This window comes from Hyla sarda, chromosome 1, assembly GCF_029499605.1.
Source record: "Hyla sarda isolate aHylSar1 chromosome 1, aHylSar1.hap1, whole genome shotgun sequence".
Classification (NCBI taxonomy): domain Eukaryota; kingdom Metazoa; phylum Chordata; class Amphibia; order Anura; family Hylidae; genus Hyla; species Hyla sarda.
In genome coordinates this window covers 394,920,415-394,942,312 of record NC_079189.1, presented here as the reverse complement: position 1 = coordinate 394,942,312, position 21,898 = coordinate 394,920,415, and the positions used below count along the sequence as shown (strand labels likewise).

Genomic DNA, 21,898 nt, shown 5'->3' with positions numbered 1-21,898 from the left:
GCAGTATATCTGCCACTGGATAAAAAAAGGGGTTGACAAAAAATCCCATAACAAATTAAGGGCGGAATGCCCAAGGCCTACTCTTACTGCTAATGAGGTTTGAACACCTGCACTTGATCCAATTTTGATTAAGTATTAACAAAAAAAAAAAAAAATCGGGAAAAAACCCGAAGAAAGGTATAGACCGTTCTTTCAGGGCCTGTCAGGACAAAGTCCTTGACCTTCTAGGCCCCTTCACTAAAATCTTAGAGACCTCTGTATCGGGCACGCCTATTGATGTTGACACCCTAAAGGGTTGGTCTCAAGGTGCTATATGCCTTCTAGGCAATGCAAATGAATCCCTTATCTGTTGAATGGAGACGTTCAATTTAGATGACATTTTTATGAAATTAGATCCCCAATTGGCTCACTTGGCCACTACAAAATCCTCCACACCAACTGAGGGTCTCCTATATAGAGACAATTTTATCAAAGAGCTATCCAAAGACGTTGGCCTGTTTTCATCTTTGGATAAGGCGCAGGCATCACTAAAAAAAGGTTTTCTCAAACAAAATTTTTGGGAAGGCTGGGAAAAACCGGGACCGTTTTCCCAACCAAGCCCCACACTTCAAATATCAGTAGAGAGGCCCCCTCAACACGATAGGACACCCTACAATGTCCCTCAATCTCTACCCTTCTTTCCCTACCAAGGACATCCTGAAGGGCCAGGGTTCAAAGAGGGTTCCACCCACTCAAGACTATCTTCAAGTAAGTCATCATTCTTCTTATTTCCCAACATCCAGTGGGCGGAAGGATCATTCATTTTTTCCACAATTGGGAGATGATCTCCTCCAACCAGTGGATTCTCAACACTGTTCTAGGTTATCAGATTTAATTCCTATACACTCCTTTTCAGAGTCATCTACCAAACCGAATACATTTTTCCAAAGCAGACCTAGTGTTCGTGGAATCAGAAGTCCAAGATCTTTGGTCAAAGAACGCAATTGTTCAAGTCCCTCTAGACAACCTATTTCTAGTAAAAAAAGAAACACGGCGGTCACAGACCAGTCATAAACCTGAGACTTCTGAACAACTTTGTTACCATAATTTCAAGATGGAGGGTATCATCTATTGAGAGACCTCTTGTTAAGAGAAGATTGGTTAGTAAAAATCTCAAGGACGCATACCTTACAGTCCCTATTCATCCCACTTCTCAAGCCTACCTCCAATTTATCTGGAACAACGAAAAATGGCAATTTACTTGTCTTCCCTTCAGCATGTCCTCTGCTCCATGGTATTTAACAAACCTGATGAAACCTGGGGTAGCCTCTCTTCGATCTCGAGGAGTTTGTCAAAAAATATATTTAGACTACATTCTGAATATGGCCGCTTCTCCGCATCTAGTTTTCCTGCACATGGAATTGCCCTTGTCTCTTCTATCCAATCCTGGGTTTGTAATCAATTACGAGAAATATATCCTTATTCTCTAGAAAGAGGTGGATTTTTTAGGATCAAAGTTGATCACCGCATCTAAAGAAAAAAAAAAAGCATTCCAGGCTGCTCAGTTGGGCTGATCGGGACCCGAGGGTCCCTTACCTGCCTCCTGCTCCAAGCCTGAGATCCAGGCTTGAGCAATCGACCATCGATAACACTAATCAATGCACTGCTATAGAGTGCTGGCAATCCGCGTGCGTAAATGTCCGAGCTATAAAAATATATAATTAATTAAACTGAATGACGTACTCGTAAAAAAATTCCAAAGTTCAAAATAGCGTATTTTTGGTAACTTTTCATACCATAGAAAAAATGAATGAAAAGAATTCAAAAAGTCCGATCAAAACAAAAATGGTAACGACAAAAATGTCAGATCATGGCATAAAAAATGAGCCCTCATACAGCCCCGTATGCGAAAAAATAAAAAAAAATTATCGGGGTCAGAAGAGGACATTTTTAAACGTATTAATTTTTGTGCATGTAGTTATGATTTTTTCAGGAAGTAAGACAAAATCAAACCTATTTAAGTAGGGTATTATTTTAATCGTATGGATCTACAGAATAAAGAGAAGGTGTAATTTTTACCGAAAAATGTACTGCGTAGAAATGGAAGCCTCAAAAATTTACAAAATGGCGTTTATTCAATTTTTGGGTTTACAAATTTTTTGGGTTTCGCGGTAAATTTTTGGGTAAAATGACTGATATCATTACAAAGTAGAAATGGTGGTGCAAAAAATAAGACCACATATGGATTTTTAGGTGGAAAATTGAAAGGGTTATAATTTTTAACCCCTACAGGACCCATGACGTAACGTTACGTCATGACACACTGGGTCTTAAGGACCAATGTCGTACATGTATGTCATGGGCAGTTCGGGTCCCCGCCATGCGCCGATCGGACCGGGATGCCTGCTGAAATCATTCAGCAGGCATCCATGCAAATGCCCAGGGGGTCATTAGACCCCCTCATGTCGGTGAACGCAGATACATGGTGAATGAGGGGTGTAAGATACAGTGGGTGATTGGGGGTGTATCTATGGGGAGGTGGCTATTTTGTCACCCCCCCAGGAGCGCTCCTATTGGCTTGACGATCGTCCAGCCAATAGCAGCCGGCAGGGGAGGGATTAACAGCATCTTCCCGCGGCTGGCTGGGTTCAGTCAGCAGTCAGAGCTGCTGGAGGAAGCCAGGGACCCCCCCTCTGCCAAGACTGGATCCCCCACAGAAGAAAAGAAGCCCCCATAGAGCAGGGAAAGAATACAATCCAGGGTAAGGTAGGGTAAAAAGTAAAAAAAAAAAAAAGTAACAAAAAATCCCCCCCCCCCCCCCCCAATAGGTCCGCCACAATTTCACAGTGTGACCCGTGCTCTATTAGGGGTTCAGGACGCTGCATTTGCGCCCCCCCCCCCCCATATAACGGTGTGTGATTTTTAATTACACACCATTATATAATACAGTTACACAATACATTCTCCCCTGACCCCCCCCCCCCCCACAGTACAAAAAGGCAATGGCTCGCCTTACTTGCCTCCGAATCTGCCAGTGAGGACGAGGAAGATCCTACATTCCTGTGTCCTTCCTCGTCCTCCTCATCATCTAGCAGTGATGATGAGCCCCCTGCATGGCGGCGGAGACGCCGCCAGGCAAGGCCACGAACCCCCCATGATAGTGGCCCAGTGGCTGACACTAGTACGAGCTTCCATGCCGCTCGTACTAGGAGTCCGATCCCCCAGACAAGTTGGTCAATATGATGGTGGAGTAGATGAATCTGTTGAATTTTTGTCCAGGTCCAATGAATGGTGCGCCATTGATGCAGCAGAAATGAGGACATTTTGGGGCCTTGTGCTGCATATGGGCCTGGTCAAAAAGCCAAGTGTCAGGCAGTACTGGAGCGGGGACGTCCTCTACCAGACCCCGCTTTACAGTATGGTTGTCACAATCACACCCTATCGGTCCAGCCAAGACATTAGAGAGAGTGTGATGGTGCAAGGGTTAAAGCCGCCAGACCTCTGGGTATCCACTACTAGTCCCAGCAAGTCACCAAATTAACCCTTAGATAAACGTGTTTCCACCAGAGCTGCCTTCAGAAAGGTGAGCTCATATATTTAGAGATCAAAGACCAGAGCTGATTAAACAAACATTTAATCTGATAAAAGGTATCACAGTGCTGACTATATAATAATACAGGAAAAAAAGCCTTTGACTACAAAGGAGATGTAAACAAACAGCCAGACCCCCAATGAAATGCAATACACAAACCCACAGTCTGAATGACCTCTCACCCCCAGGTCTTGGATGATCCATCACACACAGGAATACTCAGGCCTTGGGCCTTACAATGGTCATGACACGGAAGCGGTTCGAAGGCCAATTGGAAATGCCTCCATTAGACTGATAATGAGGCATGTCCACCCCGAAGTGATCCCGCCTATGACCAGCTTTACAAAGTGAGACCGGTCATCGATCACTTTGGGGACAAATTTTTGGAGGCCTACGTACTGCTCAGGGAGCTCTCGGTAGAGGAGTCTCTTATCAGTTTTAAGGGGAGACTCCTATTCCGCCAGTATATTCCCTCGAAGCAGGCGCGGTATGGCGTGAAGCTCTATAAACTTTTTGGGAGTACCTCCGGGTACACTTACAAGTTTAGAGAGTATGAGGGACAAGATTCCCGTATTGAAACCCCAGATTGTTCCCCCACTCTGGGTGTTAGCGGGAAAATCGTTTGGGACCTTGTGTACCCATTGCTGGATAAAGGTTACCACGTGTATGTGGAAAACTTTTATACCAGCATCCCTCTCTTCACATCCCTTGCCGCCAGATCCACGTCTGCTTGTGGGACCATGCGGAAAAACCAGAGAGGCCTCCCTCTGAATTTGATTCAGACACCTATTCCCAAGGGTGAGTCCCGTGCCCTTACCCATGAAAACCTGTTGCTGGTCAAGTATAAGGATAAGAGGGATGCCCTTATGCTGACCACTATTCATGGTAACGGCAGCTCACCTGTCCCTGTGCGAGGTATCACAACAACGGTCCTCAAGCCCGATTGTATTCTGGATATGGATATTCGGTATATGGGGGGGAGTTGATCTTTCTGATCAAGTCCTCAAGCCATACATGGCCATGCGGAAAACACGGATATGATACAAAAAAGTTGCGATCTACATGGTACAGGTTGCCATGTACAACTCTTGTACTGTACCAGAACGCTGGAAACATAGGGACATACCTTCAATTCCAAGAAGAAGTCCTAAAGGCCCTGATCTTTGGCGACCGAGAAAGAGCAGGCCGGACTTCCCAAGGAACTGAAGTTATAGATGCCAGGATCGTCCCAGGCCAACACTTTCCAGGTGAGGTCCCCCAAACAAGAAAGAAGGGACGAGGCCAGAAAAGATGAAGAGTGTGTTACAAGAGGGGGATTTGGAAGGACACCATTACTCAATGTGACACTTGCCCCGATCATCCGGGCCTCTGCATTAAGGATTGCTTTGGGGAGTATCACACTTCCAGGGAGTACTACGTTTTCCCTCTTCATATCAATTTTCCAAAATTTGACCCCAATGTACCAGTGACACCAAGTCCAGAGTACATTCCAAGTTTTAACCACATAAAACTACTAAATTGGCCCAAAAAAATGTTTCATAAAAAAAAAAAAAAAAAAACTGATAAGACCTATGGGGGTATTTTTTCAAAAAATGGGTCATGGGTCACTGAATCACTACCATTGGGGACTTTTTTTGTTGCCTAAAATGCGCAGCGCTCTCTCTCCACCTAAGCAGGGTGCGAATTTGAGGGACGGCCACACACATCACATTCCCAGAATGATGATTCAGAGGATAGGGTTTGGGGTGGGCATATTTTTTAGTTTTGGCTATGCTCCGAGTCATCATTCAGGGAACATAACCTTTTTTATGATTTTACGTCCCACTGTACCCCATTTTAGTTAGTGTACCCCAGTTATTTACCCCATGTAATGCCTCTTGAGGGGGGGTCTCACTGTTCTGGCTCCATAGGAGAAATGCAGAAGCTCAAGACCCTGACTGCAGTCCTGCACATCAGAGACCGGTGTGCACCCTCCTAACATCCAGACATGAGGTATGGCCTTACTCCAAAAAAATGTACTTACAAATTTACAGTGACATTTTCTCCTTTTACCACTTATGAAAATGAAAAATTTGGGGTAACCCCAGCATTTTAGTGTAAAAAAAAAATCTAATTTTTCCTTTTCACATCCCACTTAATGAACATTTATCAAACACCTGTGGGGTGTTAAGGCTCACTGTACCCCTTGTTACGTGCCTTTAGGGGTGTAGTTTTCAAAATAGTATGCCATGTGTTTTTATTTTGCTGTTCTGGCACCATAGGGGCTTCCTAAATGCGACATGCCCACCCATTTCAGCAAAATTGGCTAATGTGACTCCTCTTCTAAGCATTTTAGTGCGCCTGCAGTGCAGAGCCAGAGCCAAGGGGTCTTGACACAAAAAGAGGAACTTTTTGGTTGTGGCGGGACGTGCAGAGGTCCACGTCTGGAGTGCCCCAGAGGTTGCAGATCTCTGCAAACACCTCCGGATGCATGGACCACTCGCCTGGGTAGGCTGAGGACAGGCTGAGAAAGTCCACTTCCCAGTCGAGTACGAGAATCGCTGAGATGGCCGGAACCCTGAGTTCCGCCCAGAGGAGAATTTCCCAATGAAGCAAGCAAAGATAGAATTGCCCTAGTTCCAACATGTTGATGGGGAGAAGGGCTTCTCGGGGTAACCAAAGGCCCTGGACCGTCCGGTCCTTAAAAACACTTCCCTAGCCCGACAGACTGGCATCAGTTGTGACGACCTACCAGTGGAGGGGCAGTAAGGCGCACCCCTGAAGAAGCAGGGGGGAACAAAGCCACCACAGAAGGAACTGACAAGACTGTCGAGATAGAACGATCTTGTGGTCGAGAGACAATGGAGATCTGTCCCACCGGGAGAGAATCGACAGTTGAAGAGGTCGATAATGAAACTGGGTGAATGGCATGGCCTCCATGGCCGCCACTATCCGACCCAGGACTTCCATGCAAAAGCGAATGGAAACTGGTGAAGGGTGCCGAAGTAATCGGACTCCTGACAAGAGAGTCAGCCGATTGTCCGGCCGGAGTTGAAAGCGGCAGAGGCCGTGTCGAACTGGAGCCCCAGCAAAACTAGAGACTGGGTAGGAGAGAGGTTGGACTTGTCTTGATTGACCATCCAACCGAAGCGAGACAAGGCCTGGAGGTTGAGACCAAGACTCTCTAGATTCTGAGCTCTGACTGGAGCTCTGATCAGGAGGTCATCCAAGTAAGGAATCACTGAGACACCTTTTGTCCGTAAAAGGGCTATCACAGGCGCCAGGACCTTGGTAAGGACCCGCGGAGCAGTGGCCAGACCAAAGGGGAGAGCCTCAAATTGAAAATGGCCTTCCGGAACTGCAAGCGGAGGTACCGCTGATGACCGGGAAATATTGGAATGTGGAGGTAGGCATCCCTGATGTCCACAGAGGAAAGAAACTCCCCTTGTTCGATGGACACCACCACCGAACAGAGAGACTCCATTCGGAAATGGAGGAGTAGAAGATGCTGGTTGAGATGCTCGAGATCCAAGATTGGGCGAACAGAAACGCCTTTCTTGGGGACCACGAAGAGGTTGGAGCAAAAACCTTGGAAACGTTCCCCGGAAGGAACCGGGACAATTACTCCCTGGATGAAGAGGGACCGGAGTGCGCCCCGAATTGCCTTAGTACCAAAAGTCCGAAAGGACCAGAAGGAGGAGGACTTCAGTTGGGAAGTAGTGCTGCGAGCCTTATTCTGAGGTAATAAGGAACTCTTTCCGCTCGTCTCCTCTGAGATTATCTCAACTAGGTGCTTACCAAAAAGCCGAGAACCAGTAAATGGAAGTTCAGTCAGAGACTTCTTGGAGGCGGCATCCGCATCCCAGACTTTAAGCCACATGGAGCGACGGAGGGCTACCAGGTTGCCTGTGGCAAAGGCAGCACAGCGGCCCGACTGCATGGAAGCAGAACACAGAAAATCTCCAGCTTTGGAGGATTGGAGAGCTAGGTCGGATAAATCTTCAGGAGGGGATCCTGAAAGAATACCCTGGCGGAGTTGGGAAGACCCTACTGAAAGGGCTTTTGACACCCAAGCAGAAGCAAAAGCAGGAAGAAAGAAGGAACCTGCTGCCTCAAAGGCAAAGTTTACCAAAGTCTCCACCTTCTTGTCCACTGGATCATTGAAAGAAGCCGCATCAGCCAATGGAAGGGTAGTCGCCTTAGAAAGGCGGGAGACCGGTGGATTCACAGTTGGAGAGGAGGTCCAACGAGCAATGAGGTCCTTGGTGAAAGGATATTGCACTTGATTCTTCTTTGTTTCCTGAAGCTTCTTGTCAGGATGCCTCCAGGCGGACTGCAGCAAGGTTTCAAATTCAGCATGAGAGCTGAAAATCTTGGGTGCCGGTCGGGCACGGTGAGAGGAAACTTCTGGAGCTACATCCGAAGTTCCTGGGTCCTCTAAATGGAAGGTGTGTCTTATAGTCGAAACCAATGAGTTCACCGTGTCAGCCATATCCGTGAGAGCTGAAAACCTTGGGTGCTGGTCGGGCACGATGAAAGGAGACTTCTGGAGCCACGACCGAAGTTCCTGGGTCCTCTAGATGGAAGGTGTCTCTTATGGCCAAAACCAATGAGTACACCCTGTCCGACATATCCGTGCAGTCCTCTGAGTCAGATGCCGAATCGGAAACTTCATCTACCAGTTCTCCAGGTGAATGGGAACGGTTGGAGGCAGTCCTGGGAGAATAAGAGACTGTCCTGGTACGCGGTTCTGGAAAGCCAGAGTGGCGACCATGGGAGCGTCCTCTAGGGGAGCGACGCTTGCTAACAGCTGGTGTCACGTAAATAGTATCTTGTAAATAGGATGGTAAGCTTGTAACAAAGGGACGTAGAATTTGATCTAAATAGATACTAATGTTTTGAGTCAAGTTGTTAATTCCAGACACTATGGGCCTACACTTGAGAGGATGTAGGACCTTATGTACTTTGGGAAGTCCGTAAAATGTGGCAAGAAGGGGTTGTTTAGGTAGCATAAAGGATAGCTCTTTTTCATCAATCAAATTATTGTTTTTTGCTTCCAGCAGAATAGACTGTAGAGTTTTTAGGAACTTTGTAGGCCCATAGTGTCCGGAACCAACAACTAGACTCAAAACATTATTATCTATGTAGATCAAATTCTACGTCCCTTTGTTACAAGCTTACTGTCCTATTTACAAGATACTACTGACCTGCTTCTGAAACTGGAAGGGATAACCATTGAAGAACAATACTGGTTATGCTCAATTGATGTAGAATTTCTCTATAGCTCCATCTTACATTACGCGGGGATTGAAGCGGTTCGTTTCAATTTAAAAAGTAGGAGTACATATCTTGTGCCTCACAATGATTTGGTAATCACTCTACTTGAATTTGTTCTTAAAAATAACATCTTTACTTTCAACTTCAAGACCTATCACCAGCTCAGGGGGACGGCAATGTGGAGCCCTGTGGCTCCTTCGTATGCCAACCTCTTCCTGGGCTGGTGGGAGGAGACAGTGGTCTTCAAGTTCATTCCCACTACCTTGAACATGTCGTCTATTGGGGTCGCTACATAGACAACATAGCAATCATCTGGTCTTGTACTGTGGACGTCTTTAAGAGGTTTTTGGCTGACCTAAACATCAATAATCTTGATCTAAAGTTTACATTTGAGATTAATCAGAATTCCCTGTCGTTTCTGGATGTCCAACTGGAACGAAATTCTCAGGGATCCCTGGACACAAAAATTTTCCTGAAACCTATAGCTGGAAATAACATTTTGAGATGGGATAGCCATCACCCCACCCCTTTAAAGAAAGGGATTCCGAAAGGCCAATACCTCAGAGCCCACAGAAATTGTTCAAATGAGGCATCCTTTAGAGCTGAGACCGATCAAATGAGAACCAGATTCAAACAACGGGGTTACCCGGATAGGGTACTGAAAGAGGCCTTTAATAACGCTAAACAACAGGAGAGGTCGCATTTGCTACAACCAAGAGAACATTCATTATCGTTAGAAAATCATTCTCGTATTATTGCAACCTTTGATGCAGCAGCAGGAGAAATAAGCCAGGTTATTAAAAAATATTAGCCAATACTAAAATCAGACCCACTTGTGGGCTCATTGGTAGAAGATCACGCCATTATTACCTACAGGAGATCAAAAAACATCGGGGATATGTTAGTGCATAGCCAACTGACCACACCACAAAAATCAGGGTGGCGGTTGGATGTAAAAACTGTAGGTACTTATAAATGTGGGTCCTGTAAGGCCTGTAATTTTGTGAAGGTAGCAAAAACTTTTAATCGTTACACTGATAATACTACCTTCAAGAACTTTCATTATGCCAACTGTAAGACTACAAATGTGGTATATTTGGCCACCTGCAGCTGTCCCAAGGGCTATGTGGGCAAGACACATAGGGAATTTAGGAGACGTATCCTTGAGCATGTGAGGGAAATTAAAAATAAACGCGACAAAACTTTGGCGAATCACATGCATAAGTTTCGTGCTAATTCCCCTCTAAAAATCCACTTCCAGAGGATAGAAACTGTCAAAATGGATGTTAGAGGTGGGGACGTGGATAAACTACTTTTACAAACGGAGGCTAGATGGATTTATCGCCTCAGTACAGTTACGCCGTGTGTTCTTAACGATTGCCTATCCTTCACTCCATTTATCTGAACAGATATATTATACTAATTAGAATCTTACGGCATTAAATGATGGGTTCTGTATGGACCCCTGCTAAGCAGTCAAAGTCACCCAGCATTGAGAAATCAAATTATAGAACATCATAAATGTGCTCAGGGTGTGCTAAAATATAACCTTTAATGATTAAATCTAAAAGTCACCAAAATTATAGTGTGCCTGTGCACCCTAAAATTCGAACTAATGATTCAAATTGCGGTATATGTTCTAGTTCATTAGATAGTCGGGTAGTGATATATCCCAACTATCACAGGTACTAGTCTTTACAATTGTCAGCACCGGCCCATTGCCCCAGCAGGGACAAATTATGGGTCAGTAAACAAATAATTACAACCACCATTTGTTTACTGACCCATAATTTGTCCCTGCTGGGGCAATGGGCCGGTGCTGACAATTGTAAAGACTAGTACCTGTGATAGTTGGGATATATCACTACCCGACTATCTAATGAACTAGAACATATACCGCAATTTGAATCATTAGTTCGAATTTTAGGGTGCACAGGCACACTATAATTTTGGTGACTTTTAGATTTAATCATTAAAGGTTATATTTTAGCACACCCTGAGCACATTTATGATTTATGTTGTTCTATAATCAGATATATTGTACTGGCAGATGCTATATTTATTATATTCAAGATTCTGTACTATATTGTGTGGTTTTCTCGCCATAATACATTTGGTTTATTGAAAATTAGTGCAGGCTCTCTCATATTATGTATACATAATTTTTTTGTGCTATTCCATTTTTGCACATCTTGCCCCCATACATCGGTTTTTAGCCTTATAACATTTTGGCTCTATATTTATTTTTCTATTTTTCGCTAATCATCTTTCCATCTGCAGAGAATGTCCTGAAAACAATAATTCCATCCATATTATTCCGTTACATTTGAAGTACTTTTTTTCTATCTTTCTATCTATTATTGTGGAACGCAATATGCGCCCCAAGCACTGTCCATTGAAATGTATATGTGGTGAACGCATCTTGCGTTCCACTGACCGGAACCGGATGTCTTTTCCGATACCAACCCAATACAATTCTATCTGTGGAGCGCAAAAGCGCTCCACTACAGAGGAACAGGAAGCCTACTGGCTGCCTCGATCTGTGGAACACAATATGCGCTCCATTATACGGGAACCGGAAGCTTACTGGCTACTATTATACCACCTATAAGGTAGGAATCGGAAGCCTTCTTGCACCACTAACATGTATCTGTAGAACGCAACATGCGTTCCACAGCCCCGGAAATTACATTAACCGTCGTTATCCGGTCCGGGTATTTAAACCCCAGCACCTTCCCAGACAGACAGTCCTCGTGGCACATCCAGGTCCATATACGGCAGCATCATCAGGTCGGTAAAAGGAACTTTCTATCATCTGGTTTTTGTTTAACCCTCTGGTATCTATACCTGATTCCTAAATCTATATTGGATTATTATAGTGCGGGACATCATACTCCCAAGGGGCACAAGTATACATCACCACAACCAGATTCAGCACGATACTCTTTTTTCCTACCATATATCCCTATCCAGGTAGGATCCTTTTTTGATTGTTGCGCTTTTAAATCGATGGTTCAATTTCTGCACATGATATCTTTCATTTGAAATACCTGTGCCGTGGTCTTTTTGATTTAGAGCCCCTGGCCAACACACTTCTACCTTCATCTGATGTGCTACTGATTACCATCTTTTTCCGGCATACTGTCTAGGTAAGCTGTAAAAGTTGTCTCCAGTTTTGTAGCACTATCTGCTAAGACATTGTTATTGCTTATAGGTAATGGGGGCCTATTTGTGATATTGTCAATGTTGTTTTCAGGAATATGTGATCATATATGTGGCTACTTGGATAACATGTCTGTCAGTCTTTTTGATATATCAAATAATCATCCTTGGGTAAGCCCTCACAAAAATTATATATGAGTATTATTAATTATTTTCCATCTCATGAACATCTATTTCTAAGTGGATTTTCCTTTTTCATTATCAACAGTGCGGTTGTCATCCTTTATAAATAAAATACAGGCTACTATATGTACAACACCCTCTGAAGCCATCATTTATACAGTGGATGTGTATCAATGCTGTATTTGTATTTTCTATGTAACTGTCACCACTATTTTTCTATGACAGACTTGTGACCAAGACTGACACAGACTTACCCTCTTGAGACGCCTGCCTATTTCTTTACTATATATCACATTATTGATTACCCTTATCTTGTCTTTTTCATCAGGTACACTCATTTGTATTATATGTGCTTGTGGTTTTCTTATCCCTGATGAGCCCCCAATACCAGGGAGGGTGAAACGCGTAGGTAAAAGAGACCTACCACAATTTTAAGATTGTATTGTACTACCCCCTCACCTCTTTTTCTATTTCCACACCTATACTAGGAGAAGATTATATTAGGGACTTTAAGAATAGGGCTTCACCTGTACCCCTTTTTTCCTTATGCCCCCAATTTATGTGTGTACCCTCTATTATCTTTTTTTACTGTTATTAGTAAAAGTTATGTTTTAACAAAACCCGAATGGTGCTTATACTAAGTGGTATTATAAATAAAGTAGAATATGTCCCGAAAAAAAAAAATCTCGGAATCAAATTTATAAGTAAAAGCATCACAGAGTTATTAACCCCTTAAGGACCCATGACGTACGCGTACGTCATGAGTCCTGGTCCTGCGACATAACGCGGGGTCACACGGAGACCCCGCATCATATTGCGGCGGGCCCGGCGTCATAGTGAAGCCGGGACCCGCCGCTAATAGTGCGCGGCACCGATCGCGGTGCCGCGCACTATTAACCCTTTAGCCGCGCTAAAGCTGAGCCGCGCGGCTAAAAACAAAAGTGAAAGTGCTGCGGCATCCCGAACAGCTGTAGCACAGGAGGAGCTCTTCTTACCATCTTCTGCGCTGTCCGATCGCCGAATGAATGCTTCAAGCCTGAGATCCAGGCTGGAGCAATCAATTGCCGAAAACACTTATTGATCCATTCCTATGGAGATGCATCAATCAGTGTTAAAGATCAGTTAATCAATGCAATGTTATAGCCCCCGATAGGAGCTATAATATTGCATAAGAAAAGTGTAAAAATCATTAACCCTTTGAATTATCCCTTCCCCTAATAAAAGTTTGAATCACCCGGCATTTCCAAGAATAAAAAAAAACAGTGTAAATAAAAATAAACATATGTGGTATCGCCGCGTGCGGAATTATAAAAATATACCGCTTTTTAAACCGCACATTCAATGGCGTACGCGCAAAAGAATTCCAAACTCCAAAATAGAGCATTTTTGATCACATTTTATACTACGAAAAAGTGAATAAAAAGTGATCAAAAAGTCTGATCAGAACAAAAATGGTACCGATAAAAACTTCAGATCACGGCGCAAAAAATGAGCCCTCATAGCGCCCTGAACACAGAGAATTAAAAAAGTTATAGGGGTCAGAAGATGACCATTTTAAATGTATACATTTTCCTGCATGTATTCATGATTTTTTTCTGAAGTGATACAAAATCAAACCTATACAAGTAGGGTATCATTTTAACCGTATGGGCCTACAGAATAAAGATCAGGTGTCATTTTTGCCGAAAAATGTACTGCGTAAAAACGGAAGCCCCCAAAACGTACAAGATAGTGTTTTTTTCATCAATTTTGTCGCACATTGATTTTTTGCCCCGTTTCACCGTAGATCTTTGGGTAAAATGACTAATGTCATTACAAAGTAGAATTAGTGACGCAAAAAATAAGCCATAATATAGAATTTTAGGTAAAAATTTTAAAGAGTTATGATTTTTTAAAGTTAAGGAGAAAAAATTGAAAATGAAAAAAACTGAAAAAGCCCGGGTCCTTAACCCCTTAAGGACTCAGCCCATTTTGGCCTTAAGGACTCAGACAATTAAATTTTTACGTTTTCATTTTTTCCTCCTCGCCTTCTAAAAATCATAACTCTTTTATATTTTCATCCACAGACTAGTATGAGGGCTTGTTTTTTGCGCGACCAGTTGTCCTTTGTAATGACATCACTCATTATATCATAAAATGTATGGCGCAACCAAAAAACACTATTTTTGTGGGGAAATGAAAACGAAAAACGCAATTTTGCTAATTTTGGAAGGTTTCGTTTTCACGCCATACAATTTATGGTAAAAATGACGTGTGTTCTTTATTCTGAGGGTCAATACGATTAAAATGATACCCATTATTAAATACTTTTATATTATTGTTGCGCTTTAAAAAAATCACAAACTTTTTAACCAAATTAGTACGTTTATAATCCCTTTATTTTGATGGCCTCTAACTTTTTTATTTTTCCGTATAAGTGGCGGTATGGGGGCTCATTTTTTGCGCCATGATCTGTACTTTTTTTTGATAACACATTTGCATATAAAAAACTTTTAATTAATTTTTTATAATTTTTTTTAATAAAATGTATTTAAAAAGTAGGAATTTGGGACTTTTTTTTTTCGTTCACGCCGTTCACCGTACGGGATCATTAACATTTTATTTTAATAGTTCGGACATTTACGCACGCGGCGATACCAAATATGTCTATAAAAACATTTTTTACGCTTTTTGGGGATAAAATAGGAAAAAACGGACGTTTTACTTTTTTATTGGGGGAGGGGATTTTTTTTTTTTACTTTTACATTTTTTTTTACACTTGAATAGTCCCCATAGGGGACTATTCATAGCAATACCATGATTGCTAATACTGATCTGTTCTATGTATAGGACATAGAACAGATCAGTATTATCGGTCATCTCCTGCTCTGGTCTGCTCGATCACAGACCAGAGCAGGAGACGCCGGGAGCCGGACGGAGGCAGGAGAGGGGACCTCCGTGCGGCGTTATGAATGATCGGATCCCCGCAGCAGCGCTGCGGGCGATCTGATCATTCATTCAAATCGCGCACTGCCGCAGATGCCGGGATCTGTATTGATCCTGGCACCTGAGGGGTTAATGGCGGACGCCCGCGAGATCGCGGGCGTCGGCCATTGCCGGCGGGTCCCTGGCTGCGATCAGCAGCCAGGATCAGCCACGCATGACACGGGCATCGCTCCGATGCCCGCGGTTATGCACAGGACGTAAATGTACGTCCTGGTGCGTTAAGTACCACCTCACCAGGACGTACATTTACGTCCTGCGTCCTTAAGGGGTTACGGACACAGCCCACTTTGACCTTAAGGATGCAGCCGTTTTTTGCAAATTTGACCAGTGTCACTTTAAGCATTTATAACTCTTGGATGCTTTAACTTATGAATTTGATTCCGAGATTGTTTTTTCGAGACATATTCTACTTTATGTTAGTGGTAAATTTTTGTCGATACTTGCATCATTTCTTGGTTAAAAAAAAAAATCCTAAATTTCATGAAAAATTTGAAAATTTAGCATTTTTCGAACTTTGAAGCTGTCTGCTTGTAAGGAAAGTGAACATTACAAATAAATGACATGTTGATTAACATATACAATATGTCTAGTTTGTGATTGCATCATAAAGTTGACATTATAGGGCTTTTTAGTTTAGCAGCAATTTTCCAATTTTTCATGAAGATTTCAAAATCGGAATTTTTCAGGGACCAGTTCAGTTTCGACGTGAATTTGAGGGTGTTTATGTTACAAATACCCTATAATGGACCCCATTATGACAACTGCACCCCTTAGGCTAGGTTCAGACTACGGAATTTCTGACAGAAATTCCGTTTTAAAATTTCTGTCCGAAATTCCGCTTGCTAAAAAGTGCATATGAGTCAATGGGATTACCGTGCACCTGTTCATACTTTGGATTTTTTCACTCGGAATTTGCGTGTCTAATTTCCGCTAGAAAATTTCCGCAGGAAGAAAGGAGGTGCTCTTTCTTCAGACGGATTTCCGCAGCAGAATCCCACTGACTTAATTTCATTTCCCGGCGGACTTTTGTTCAAACGCGGAATGTAGGCAGATTAAAAGTGGATTACATGCGGAAAATCCGTACGGATTTGAGTCAGAAATTTAAATATGATCAGCCCACTGGTTCTTGGACTAGCCCACATTTATAAAATTGACTGACCTGGTTTGGGTCATGTGATCACATGGTCCAAAAGGGGCTGAACTTGGCTCTTAGCACTTCCACTGTTTTCTGCTTGTAATTGAAGCAGAAATTTAAGGCGATTTTGGTGGCGTCATTTGGCGGCGGATTACTCGCGGAAATGACAAAATTACGCATGAAACTGAAAAACGCCTTTGGAGGCGGAAAATAGTAGTGGACAATTTTGCAGGCAGAAAGTCGGAAATTCCCTAGTCTGAACCTAGCCTTAAAGTATTCAAAATGACATTCAGAAAGTTTGTTAACCCTTTAGCTGTTTCACAGGAATAGCAGCAAAGTGGAGGAGAAAATCAAAAATCCTTTATTTTTTTACACTAACATGTTCTTGTAAACCCATTTTTTTCATTTTACAAGGGGTAATAGGTAAACATGTCCCACAAAATTTGTAACCCTATTTCTCTCGAGTAAGGAAATACCTCATATGTGGATATAAAGTGTTCTGCAGGCGCAGTAGAGGGCTCAGAAGGAGCAACAATGGGATTTTGGAGAGCAAATTTTGCAGAAATGGTTTTTGGGGGGCAGGTCCCATGGTGCCAGAACAGCAAAAAAAAAAAAAAAAAACACATGGCACACTATTTGGGAAACTACACCCCTCAAGGAACATAACAAGGGGTATAGTGAGCCTTAACACCCCACAGGTTATTGACAAATTTTCGCTAAATTTGGACGTGAGAATGAAAAATTTTATTTTTTTTCACAAAAATACTGGTGTTATCCCAAATTTTTCATTTTTACAAGGGGTAATAGGAGAAAAAAAAATTTGTAAGATAACTTCTTTGAGTACGGAAATACCCCATATGTAATAGTATATGTAAAGTGCTCTTCGGGTGAACTACAATGCTCAGAAGAGAAGGAGCACCATTGGGCTTTTGGAAAGAGAATTTGGTTGGTATAGAAGTCGGGGGCCATGTGCGTTTACAAAGCCCCCGTGCTACCAAAACAGTGGACCGCCCCCATGTGACCCCCATTTTGGAAACTACACCCCTCACGGAATGTAATAAGGGGTGCAGTGAGCATTTACACCCCACTCGCGTTTGACAGCTTTTTTGAACAGTGGGCTGTGCAAATGAAAAATTTAATTTTCATGGACCACTGGTCCAAAAATCTGTCAGACACCTGTGGGGTGTAAATTCTCTTCAAGAATGCAGACACTCATCTTTTTTCTATCCCAGATGCATCCTTGAAACAATGGTTCATTATATTTGAGCTTAAGCAATGTATATTTTGTATCTAACTTTCTTCTGCGAAAGATTTATGGTTTTCCTGTGTTTGTACAATGTAGAGCTTACTGCGCATGCCTAATTGAAAATGGGCTATATAAAATACTCTTGAAAAGAGAGCTAGGCCAATTCTGCCTTCAGCTTACAGAGACAACACTTGTGTTTGTGTCGTGATTTTGAATTGCAAGTAGCGCTGGGAGGAAAGTTGGGTGACTGCAGCCCCATATAGGCTTTCCACGCACAAACTGGGCATCCGCCGACAGAAGACGTCTCGGCCTTTGGGGTCGAACCTAACAAGCACCATGGGGGCTTTGCAAACACACATGGCATACAATTCCAGCCAAATTCTATCTCAAAAAGCCCAATGTCGCTCCTTCTCTTCTGAGCCCTGTAGTACGTCCGCAGAGCACTTTACATCCACATATGGGGTATTTCCATAAAAAATGGTGTTACGAATTTTGGGGGGCTTTTTCGCCTATTAACTCTTGTGAAAATAAAAACTTTGGGGTAACACCAGCATTTTAGTGAAAAAAAAAATCTGATTTTTCATTTTCACGTCCAACTTTAACGAAAATTTGTCAAACTCCTGTGGGGTGTTAAGGCTCCCTATATCCCTTGTTATGTTCCGTGAGGGGTGAAGTTTCCAAAATGGGGTCACATGTGGGGGATTTTTTTTTTTGCGTTTATGTCAGAACCGCTGTAACTATCAGCCACCCCTGTGCAAATCCCCAATTTAGAACTTAAATGCACATTGTGCGCTCTCACTTCTGAGCCATGTTGTGCGCTCACAAAGCACTTTACACCCACGTATGGGGTATTTCTGTACCTCTTGTAAAACTGAAAAGTATGGGGAAACACCAGCATGTTAGTGTAAATTTTTTTATTTTTTTACACTAACATGCTGGTGCAGACCCAACTTTACCTTTTCATATGGAGTAAAAGGAGAAAAAGCCCCCCAAAATTTGTTAGGCAATTTCTCCTGAGTACAGAAATACCCATATGTGGCCCTAAACTGTTGCCTTGAAATATGACAGGGCTCTGAAGTGAGAGAGTGCCATGTGCATTTGAGGCCTAAATTAGGGATTTGCATAGGGACGGACACGGCAGTGTTCACCAAACAGGGTGCCTCCAGCTGTTGCAAAACTCCCAGCATGCCTGAACAGTCAATGGCTGTCCGGCAATACTGGGAGTTATGTTGGGAGTTATTTTGCAACAGCTGGAAGCTCCGTTTTGGAAACACTGCCTTATGAGACGTTTTTAATTTTTATTGGGGGGGGGGGGGGGGGGGGGAAGTGTAGGGGGGTGTATATGTAGTGTTTTACCCTTTATTTTGTGTAGGTGTAGTGTAGTGTTTTTAGGGTGTTTTTACGCTGTACATTCACATGGGGGGCAAACTTCCAGCTGTTGCAAAACTACATTCCCAGCATGCACTGACAGACCGTGCATGCTGGGAGTTGTAGTTATGCAACAGCTGGAGGCACACTGGTTTGGAAACATTAAGTTAGGCAACAGACTACCGCAGTGTTTCCGCACCAATGTACCTCCAGCTGTTGCAAAACTACAAAAACTACAACTCCCAGCATTAATGGTCTGTCAATGCATGCTGGGAGTTGTAGTTTTGCAACAGCTGGAGGCACACAGGTTGGGAAACACTGAGTTAGGAAACAGACAGTGTTTCCCAACCAGTGTGCCTCCAGTTGTTGCAAAACTACAACTCCCAGCATGCCCGGAGAGCCGAAGGGCATGCTGGGAGTTGTAGTTTTGCAACATCTGGCCCTTCAGATGTTGCCGAACTACAACGCTCAGCATGCCTGGACAGTCTTGGCATGCTGGGAGTTGTAGTTTTGCAACAACTGGAAGTGGACAGTTTGGAGACCACTATACAGTGGTCTCCAAACTGTAGCCCTCCAGATGTTGCAAAACTAAAACTCCCAGCATGCCCAGACAGCCTTTGGCAATCTGGGCATGCTGGGAGTTGTAGTTGTGAAACTACAATGCAGCAGTGAAGATCACTTACCAGATTTTCATTGCTGCATTCTGCTGCCGCCGGTCCTTCTCGCCGCCGGTCCCCCGCTGTCTGCCGCCGGTCACTGCCGCCATCTTTGCTCCGCTCTGCCCGGACTTCCAGAGTGGGCAGAGCAGCCCTGTGATTTGTCGATGGGCCTGATCGGCCAATCGTAGGGGATAGGAGGAGGTGGCACCCCTGCCACCTTGCTCCTATCCTTAAGGATGACCAGAGCTGTCTCTGACAGTTCTTATCATCCCTATTTTCCAGGCTATCTGGTCACCAGAGACCCAATCAGCCCGGAAAAGCTGTGATTCGCTGGTCAGAATTGACCGGCGAATCACGGCGATCACCGACAAGGGGGAGGGGGACCCTGGCGATATGCCGGAATGGCTGCTGATAGATATCAGCAGTCATCCCTTTCCAATCACCGCATCCGGAGACGCAGAGATCAAGAAACGCATCGCCGTTAAAGTGACACTTAGCAGCGTCGGGGTTAATGCATAAAGTGACAGAGGTCGGATTTGCAAAAAATGCTCCCGTCCTTAGGGTCATAATGGGCTACACCATCCCCAAGAGGTTAAAAAAAAATGTGTGGAAACCTAGCCCAATTCTAACATTGACATTACTTAAAGGGGTTATCCAGGAAAAAACTTTTTTTTTATATATATCAACTGGCTCCAGAAAGTTAAACAGATTTGTAAATTCCTTCCATTAAAAAATCTTAATCCTTTCAGTACTTATGAGCTTCTGAAGTTAAGGTTGTTCTTTTCTGTCTAAGTGCTCTCTGATGACACGTGCCTCGGGAAACGCCCCGTTTAGAAGCAAATCTTCATAGCAAACCTCTTCTAAACTGGGCGGTTCCCGAGACACGTGTCAGAGATCACTTAGACAGAAAAGACTTCAGAAGCTCATAAGTACTGAAAGGTTAAAGATGTTTTAATAGAAGTAATTTACAAATCTTTTTAACTTTCTTTAGCCAGTTGATATATATATAAAAAAAAGTTTTTTCCTGGAATACCCCTTTAAGGACTCAGCCCATTTGGGCCTTAAGGACTCTTATTTTTAAGTTTTCGTTTTTTCCTCCTCGCCTTCAAAAAATCATAACTCTTATATTTTCATCCACAGACTAGTATGAGGGCTTGTTTTTTGCCATCACTCACTTTACAATAAAATGTATGGCGCAACCAAAAAAATACTATTTGTGTGGGGAAATTAAAAAGAAAACCGCAATTTTGCAAATTTTGGAAGGTTTCGTTTTCACGCCGTACAATTTACAGAAAAAATGACATGTGTTCTTTATTTTTTGGGTCAATACGATTAAAATGATACCCATGATAATATACTTTTCTATTACTGTTGCACTTAAAACACTGTTTAACCAAATTAGTACGTTTAAAATCCTCCTATTTTGAATACCTATAACTTTTTCATTTTTCCGTATAAGCGGCTGTATGAGGGCTCATTTTTTGCGCCGTGATCTGTACTTTTTATTGATACAATATTTGCTTATATAAAACTTTTAATACTTTTTTTGGGGAATAAAATGTTATAAAAAAGCAGCTATTTTGGACTTTTTTTTTTTACGTTCACGCTGTTTACCGTACGGTATCATTAACATTTTATTTTAATAGTTGGGATATTTACGCACGCAGCGATAACAAATATGTATGTAAAATATATATATATTTTTACACATTTTGGGGGTGAAATAGGGAAAATGGGACAATTTACGTTTTTATTGGGGGAGGGGGTTTTTCAAATTTTCTTTTACTTTTATTTTTCCTTTTTTTCCTTTTATTTTTACACTTTAATAGTCCACATAGGGGACTATTTATAGTAATCATTTGATTGCTAATACTGTTAAGTGCTATGCATAGGACACAGCACTGATCAGCATTATCGGTCATCTTCTGCTCTGGTCTGCTGGATCGCAGACCAGAGCAGAAGACCTGTGGAAGGCAGCAGAGGCAGGTGAGGGACCTCCGGCTGCCATGCTGGATGATCGGATCGCCGCGGCAGCGCTGCGGGCGATCCGATCATCCAACCAAAGTACTGCGATGCTGCAGATGCCGTGATCTGTATCACGGCATCTGAGAGGTTAATGGCAGACATCCGCGTGATCGCAGATGTCCGCCATTACGGGCGGGTCCCTGGCTGCTATCAGCAGCCGGGACCTGCCGCGCATGACGCGAGCATCACTCCAATGCTCGCTGTTATGCACAGGACATAGATGTACGTCCTGGTGCGTTAAGTACCAGCTTACCGGGACGTACATTTACGTCCTCCGTCGTTAAGGGGCTAAACTGACAGCCAATTTT

General features: G+C 43.1%; 1 protein-coding gene across 16 annotated transcripts in view; it reads right to left on the bottom strand.

The window, feature by feature from the left end:
• The window catches only part of RNF212B (ring finger protein 212B), a 465,717-nt gene that overhangs the window by 362,171 nt on the left and 81,648 nt on the right, over positions 1 to 21,898 (bottom strand). The gene's annotated exons all lie outside the window — the stretch shown is intronic.